The following is an 8,098-nucleotide window of genomic DNA, read 5'->3' on the forward strand; positions in this document are numbered from 1 at the left end:
TTAGGGAGTATTTTCTGATTTCTGAGTATTTCAGGGATTCTAAATTATTATTGTTTCAGAGAAATGTGGACGAGTAGGGATAATGATTTGATTGATTCCTTTGACGATACATGTGAATATGGAATGAACAAGCAGGTGACATGCTGGTCAGAATGAAACTGACAAGATGAAAAATGTAAACAGAAAAACCAGGAGATGGTGGGTATATATACATGTAATTGCAAATTAAGGGTCCCAGTATTTGCTAACTTTTTTATTTTCAGGGACTCTAAATTCTTAATATTTCAGAGAAATGTGGATAGGTAGGGATGATGATTTGCATGATTCCTTTGACAATACAGGAGAAAATCAAATGGACAAACAGATGACATTCTCGTCAGATGAAGCTTACAGATGAAAATGTGAACAAGAACCATGAGATGGTGGGTAAATATAATTGCAAATTGAGGGGGTATTTGCTAACCTTTTAATATCTCCGGGATTCTCAATTCTTAAAATTTCAGGGAAATGTGGACGAGAAAGGATAATGATTCACATGATTCCTTTGCCAATAAAGGAGAGAATGGAACGGACAAGCAGATGACATTCTGGTCAGAATGAAGCTGACAAGATGAAAATGTGAACAAGAACCATGAGATGGTGGGTGTATATAATTGCAAATTTAGGTAGTATTTGCTATCTTTTTAATATTTCAGGGATTCTAAATTCTTAATATTTCAGGGAAATGTGGATGAGTAGGGATAATGATTTCATTATTCCATTTACAGTACAGGAGAGAATGGAATGGACAAGCAGGTGACATGTTGGTCAGAATGAAACTGACAAGATGAAACATGTAAACAAGAACCAGAAGATGGTGGGTATATATACATGTAATTGCAAATTAAGGGAGTATCTGCTAACTTTTTTATTTTTCAGGGACTCTAAATTCTTAATATTTCAGGGAAATGTGGACGAGTAGGGATAATGACATGCATGATTTCTTCGACAGTACAGGAGAGAATGGATTGAGCAAGCAGGTGACATGGTGGTCAGAATAAAGCTGGCAGATGAAAACAGTCAACAAGAACCATGAGATGGTGGGTATGTATAATTGCAAATTTATGGAGTATTTGCTAACTTTTTAATATTTCAGGGATTCTAAATTCTTAATATTTCAGGGAAATGTGGATGAGTAGGGATAATGATTTGCATGATTCCTTCGGCAGTACAGGAGAGAATTGATTGAGCAAACAGGTGACATGGTGGTCAGAATGAAGGTGGCAGATGTAAACAGTCAACAAGAACCATGAGATGGTGGGTATGTATAATTGCAAATTTAGGGAGTACATTTATTTGCTAACTTTTTTAATATTTCAGTGATTCTAAAGTCTTAATATTTCAGGGAAATGTGGACAAGTAGGGATGATTTGCATGATTCCTTTTACAGTACAGGAGAGAATGGAATGGACAAGCAGGTGACATGTTGGTCATAACTCTGGAGATTGTGGGTATGTATAACTGCAAATTTAGGGAGTATTTGCTAACTTTTTAATATTTCAGGGATTCTAAATTCTTAATATTTCAGAGAAATGTGGACAAGTAGGGATAATGATTTGCATGATTCCTTTGGCAATACAGGAGAGAATCGAATGGACAAACAGATGACATTCTGGTCAGAATGAAGCATGATTCCTTTTACAGTACAGGAGAGAATGGAATGGACAAGCAGGTGACATGTTGGTCAGAATGAAGCTGACAGATGAAAACAGCCTACAAGAACTATGAGATGGTATGTATATAAAGTTGCAATTTTAGGAAATATCTATAGTTAAGATTCAGTTTAAAGTTTTGAAAACTTCTGTATGTTGCAGCCTGACAAAATAGTGTTTTTTATGTGTTTCACAAATTTATGTTTGACATGTGACATTGAATGTTTAAAATTAATGTTCTGTGCTTTTTTGTTTAAAGATATAGACCCTAATGGATATTAGTCAGTTCATAGTTACTATGTAAGCATAAGATTAACTGGTTATGTTATAAACTGTACTACATTTAATACATGTATAGCTAAGCACAGTATAAAAGTATACTATCACTGAAAAAATAAATGATATAATTTTATTCAAAATTCTCCAATTTTTGTAGATAAAAATTTGATTGGAACATGCATAACTTACACAGTATACCAAGATTTATTTGTATCAAACATTTATATCTTTATTTTCTGGTTATGCCACAGACATGATATTTAGTTGTTTGTAGGACCATATCTGTTTCCATCAAGTTTGACTTAAACTCAGCAAAATAGTGTTGAACTATTGACCAGTCAATAAGCCAAACTATGGACTTGTACTTTATATAATGAGTCATGTTATGTTTTAAAGAGTCTTGTAAATTGCAGATATTGTTTATGTTATGATATGCTTTATTTCTTTCAGGTGTATTGAGGTGAAACCTGATGATTCCTAGGAAGGATGTCTTCGGCTGACTTGCAAAAAGCATGGACACATGATACAAATAAGTTAACATTTTTCATTTTACAGTTATTGTCCATGTGCAGTCACATGGAGGAAAGATTCACAAGGGCAAAAATTAAACTCTGACAAAAACACCAAGAAAACCCCAAAAAGCGTTTAATTAGTCTTTGGATATCAAAAAGTTATTTCATCAGTTTCCCACAATAAATTAAAGTAATGTAAAATACAAAATAAAATAATAAAAAAGTAACAGAAAACACAATTTTTGGGACAAAAGTGGCTCTTTTCTAATGCTACCTGATTTTAAGTTTGTCTAAAATTCTTTGTTAGAGGTTGTTTATATTTGGCTTTTAATGAGCTTGAGGAGTGGATAGAAATACAAATTTTTTTTTAACCAGAACAATGGCAAACTTGAAATCTGGAGGTCCCAAGTCCTCGGAAAAGCAGAGGGAAAAGGAGCTGCTGCCTTGGTTGTCTGTGACAAAACACATTTCTTAAGACTATATCGTTTAAAAATAAACAGAAATAACTTTGTTGTTTTTAACTCAAATATTTGAGTTTTCTAAAATAGCACAATTTTGTTTTTACCCATTCATTTTTGTGTCACAGAAGTTTCGTGTGTAAGCAGGTTTCACTTAATCTACAAGGTCAAATGCTTTCAAACTCTTCTACCTTACAGTACACCTGATCCTCAAGTTTCACTTCGGCATTGCTCAAAAGTGTAACGGTAGTATAAGCAGAAATTAGCCATTCAAGTTAAAATATGGTTTTCAGGAGAAAACATAGTATTACAAGAAGTTATAAATATATTTTTGTAAATTAGCTGCAGCCAATTTCGATTTGCTTCTTCTGTGTGTTTTGTTTGTATTGCTGTAGATCTATATTGGTGAGTATTACAAGAAGTTATAAATATATTTTTGTAAATCAGCTGCAGCCAATTTCGATTCGCTTCTTCTGTTTGTTTTGTTTGTATTGCTGTAGATCTATATTGGTGAGGTAAATTAATTTATTTAATGAAGATAATAGAAAAATGACTAGAGGAAAACAACCTGGATTTATTAAACTATTCGAGAATTATTGATATAATGTGAACATAAGACCATTATACAGTTTGACTGATTGTAAATTATTTATTTGTCAGTTTGTGAAATTACCTAAATGCGAATTATCAATTTTGTTAAATAGCAAGTAAAGACAAAATCTAGAAGAATGACAGAAGTTGAGCAAATCCATCTGAATTTGGATCATGCCCATGACCTATCTAGGTACCTTGCACTTTCTATTTTTCAATTGTCACAAATTTAAATGACAATATCAAAATCCCAAGGTTTGGCGGTCATGATCGTGACAATGACTGTGACTGATTTTCATTCACTATCGTTAACATGACTGTAATACCTAATACATGTGGCTCTTCGAACATAGTCTACTATCATCTAATTTTGGGTAAATATTAATGATGATATTATATATTTTCTTTAAATCGTATCTGTGAAATAACAAACTAAATATCATAGAAATAAAATAATTCCGTGTGTTTACTCATGTGCATGAAAGTGTCAACGTTACTCTGACGTCATCGGCGATTTTCCTATTTATTTCCGGTTGTCATTAATTTTAATTTATGTCTGTTCACTATAACGGAGGAATTTTCAACTGAATTTTGTACTGTGGGACTGGAAAAGTGTTCCTTATAACCGAGTGTTCCTTATAAGCGAGTTCCCTATAACCAAAGATTTTGCACAGAATAAAGAAGGAATTAGATCGAGGAATTGAAAACTGTTCCTTATAACTGAGGGTTCCTTTTATCAGAGTTCCTTATAAGTGAGGTTTTACTGTACATTATATATAGACAATTATACAAATTACAAAGCTTTACTTTGACAGCAATTCCATTTTATTTGGCAAATTTGTTTCCTAAGCATTGTCTATTGACATTAGCTTACGCACACTAATTCGAGAAAGTTTTTCTTTGGTATCTATATTTACAATGGTAGATCTACCACTCTGTTCATTGTAATTTCTTCTTTTCTATTTTGCTTGTATGATATTTAATCTCTCTTGTTCTATTTCACTATCACATTTCATGTTCCTTTGAGTAACAACATCCTGACTTATTCTGAAAGTTGTTTCACCTCCATTGACATAATCTGTTTGCTCCTTCTGCCTTTTACAATCAAACTTCATACTCTGTAAAACTTGTTTCTGTCGATTGAAGGAATAAGATTATGAGGTTACCGAATTCATTTTCGCGTAAAATTACATTACGCTACCCCTACCCCAAAATCACAAGATAGCGTAATTGAGTATTTTTTCCAATATCTGATCTTTTCTCCCATAAATATACTATTTCATTTTTCTTAGTAAAATTAAATCAAAATACTCTTTAAAACTCTGCTACTTTCACTCTATCTCAGTTACTACAAAATGAATTTGATTCAAACTTAAAATAGTTGTTCCACATCTGCACACACATCATATCCCGACACAATGGCCATAACTCTTGCACCATATTTTTTTATGAATTATGCCCCCTTAGTCGAGCAGGCTGTCTCCTGTGACAACTCTTGTTACAAATTGTGCCATTTTTTTTTTACTTTTATATTCATTAAAGTAAAAAGGTTGTTGAATAGTTGAGCGTTGCTGTCCTCCAACAGCTCTTGTTATGTTTTATCATCCCAAGATGAGTGCCTTTTGACATTTGAAAATTTACTATTTTGAAATGACAGTCAAACTTTCATATTTGTGTTGGTAGGTATTTTTTGGTTTAATATCTTTTTTTTTCTTTAAACTTTTTCCCTCTATTATCTATCAACCATGTCTCTCACAAATCTGTTAATTACATACATTTTATTTTTTGTATTATAGAGCTTCCATTTTTTATTAAGGAGTTTTACTGTTTGAGGTGAGCGCATAGTTCAATTCAATGAATTTTTGTATATGTATTAAATTTCAAAAATATTTTTCAGAACTTTCATGCTATTATTATGATTTACAATGTCACCTTAGACTATCTGTGCTATTTTTGCTGCTTGAAAAATAAATAAAATGCTATACAGCTGTGTTGATTATTTTCTCTAAAATAAAAGGTCATACAGAATCATTTTTTCCCCATGAAGTTACTTCTTCTACCCTCCTTGACGCCATCTGCAAAATAAAGAGGAAGGTTACTGAGACTAACCAATATTTCTTTTTTCCACCTTAAATTATCTATCCTAGCTATTATCTATTTGCAAAATAAAAAAGAGGTTACTCTAACTGAATTCTTTTTCTATCTAAGTTTTCTCCCCTACCCCTTGATGCCATTTATAAACTAAATGGGAGGTAACTCTTACCATATTCTTTTTCCATCTTAAGTTAAATCCCCTGCTCACTAGAGGCATTTTGCAAAATAAATGGGCGGTTAATTTAACCGACCACTTTTTCCAATCAAAAGTGATTTCCCCTACACCCTTGATGCCATTTACAAAATCAAGGAGAAGTTACTCTGAATTCTTTTTGTTCATCTTGAGTTATCTCCTCTATCTCCTTTTTCCATCTTATCTCCCCTACCCCCTTGATGCCATTTGCAATATAAAGGAGAGGTCACACTAACTGGAATTCCTTTATTCCATCATCTCTCCAACCTCTCCCCCCATTAATCCCCCCTTGACGCCATTTGTAAAATAAAGGGAAGATCACTACCTGAAATTCCTTTTTTCCATCTTGAGTTATCTCCCCTACTGTGTCTCCACATTGACACCATTTGCAAAATAAAGGGGAGGTCACTCTAACTGATTTTTTTTTACAAGTTCAGTTATCTTCCCTACTCACCTTGACGCCATTTGCAAAATAAAGGGGAGGTCACTCTAAATGATTTTTTATTTTGGGTTATCTCCCCTACCCACGTTGACGCCATTTGCAAAATAAAGTGGAGGTAACTCTATTTTTTTACATCTTGGGTTATTTCCCCTGTCCTCCTTTACGCCATTTGCAAAATAAAGGTGAGGTCACTCTAACTGATTTTTTTACATCTTGGGTTATCTCCCCTATCCTCCTTAACGCTATTTGCAAAATAAAGGGGAGATCACTCTTATTGAAATTCTTTCATCTTGAGTTATCTCCCCTGCTCCCCTTGGCGCCATTTGCAAAATAAAGCGGAGATCACTCTTATTGAAATTCTTTCATCTTGAGTTATCTCCCCATACCCCCTTGACACCATTTGCAAAATAAAGGGGAGGTCACTTACTGAAATTATTTTTTTTCCATCTTGAGTTTTCTCCCCTGCCCATTGACACCATTTGCAAAATAAGGGAGGTCACTTTTACTGAAATTCTTTTTTTCCATCCAGTTATCTCCCCGACCCCACTTTACGCAATTTGCAAAATAAAGGGGAGTACTCTCACCGAAATTCTTTTCTTCTTTTATCTCCCCTACCCCATTGACGCCATTCACAAAATCAAAGGGATGTAACTCTAAATGTTTTTTTTTACATCTTGTGTTATCTCCCTGCCCCCCTTGACGCCATTTGCAAAATAATGGAGAGGTCACTGTTACTGAAATTCTTTTTTTCATCTTGAGTTATCTCTTCTTCCCCACTTGATGCAATTTGCAAAAAAAGGGGGAGGTTACTGTAACTGATATTCTTCTTACATCTTCAGTTATCTCCTCTACCCCCTTGTCGCCATTTGCAAAATAAAGGGGAGGTCACTCTAAATTCTTTTTCCCATATTGGTTAATCTTCCCTGCCCCCCCCCCCCCCCCCCCCCCATCCCCTTGACGCCATTTGCAAAATAAAGGGGAGGTCACTGTTACTGAAATTCTTTTTTCCATCTTTAGTTATCTCCCCAACCTCCTTAACGCCATTTGCAAAATAAAGGGGAGGTCACTCTAAATGTTTTTTTTTCATTTTGGGTTTTCTCCATTTTGGGTTTTCTCCCCTACCACACTTGACGCCATTTGCAAAATAAAGGGGAGGTCACTCTAAATGATTTTTTCATTTCGGGTTATCTCCCCTACCCCACTTGACACCATTTGCAAAATAAAGAGGAGATTACTCTAACTGAAATTCTTTTACATCTTCAGTTATCTCCCCTATCCCCCTTGATGTCATTTGCAAAATAGAGGGGAGGTCACTGTTACTGAAATTTGTTTTTTCCATCTTGAGTTATCTCCCCATGTCCCCCGCCCCCCTTGATGCCATTGCAAAATAAAGGGGAGATTACTATTACTGAAATTCTTTTTTCCATCTTGAGTTATCTCCCCAACCCCACTTGACGCCATTTGCAATATAAGGGGAGGTTACTCTAACTGAAATTCTTTTTTTTCTACCTGAGGTCATCTCCCCTTCCCCTTGACGCCATTTGTAAAATGATTTAACCGACCATTTTTTCCAACCCTAACATCCTTGGCGTCAATTTCAAAATAAAGGGCAGATTATCCTTACCAAAATTTTTTTTCAATCTTAAGTTATCTCCCCTACCCCCTTGACGCCATTTGCAAAAGAAAGGGGAGGTTTTGTGATTTTGACAGTTGCCGGTATATACCGGTAACCCTAAGTTTTCTTCTTCTTCTTCTTCTTCTTCTGGTATCGATGCAGGGCCAAGAAATGACATTGTCGCATCGTATTTGAGACAATGTCACCTATAAAAATAGTTTCA

Source organism: Mercenaria mercenaria, chromosome 10 (assembly GCF_021730395.1).
Source record: "Mercenaria mercenaria strain notata chromosome 10, MADL_Memer_1, whole genome shotgun sequence".
Lineage (NCBI taxonomy): Eukaryota > Metazoa > Mollusca > Bivalvia > Venerida > Veneridae > Mercenaria > Mercenaria mercenaria.